Source organism: Gavialis gangeticus, unplaced genomic scaffold, assembly GCF_001723915.1.
Source record: "Gavialis gangeticus isolate Ggan-Ray unplaced genomic scaffold, GavGan_comp1, whole genome shotgun sequence".
Classification (NCBI taxonomy): domain Eukaryota; kingdom Metazoa; phylum Chordata; order Crocodylia; family Gavialidae; genus Gavialis; species Gavialis gangeticus.
In genome coordinates, this window is record NW_017729032.1 from 117,601,664 (window position 1) to 117,602,013 (window position 350).

The window sequence follows — 350 nt, forward strand, 5'->3', positions numbered from 1 at the left end:
TGGTGAGTAGAGGCTTTTTTTTAAGTGCTGGAGGCTGGGGGGGCAGCCATCGGGGGGTGGGGTGAAAGTGGGGGATGGGGACAGGAAGGGCAGCAATCCGGGGGGTTTGGGGGAGCAAATGGGGGTGGGGTATGTGGGCCCTGTGGTGGGGGTGGTAGCCCCTGCAGGGGCCATTTAGCCCTTGCTGGGGGGCAGCAAAACATATAGGTATTTAGAATTCTTTTTATTATTATGATAGAGACACTGGTAGTCTTCCAAATTCCTTTAAAAATTTTGCTGTACATATATCGATAAAACATGCCCAACTGATCACTGTCTCTCTCTCTCTCTCTCTCTCTCTCTCTCTCTCT

The 350-nt window shown here is 50.9% G+C and overlaps 1 protein-coding gene across 1 annotated transcript in view; it reads left to right on the top strand.

Annotated features, from left to right (window-relative positions):
• Positions 1 to 350, top strand: part of GPC5 (glypican 5) — a 1,496,686-nt gene that overhangs the window by 418,254 nt on the left and 1,078,082 nt on the right. The window lies entirely within an intron of this gene.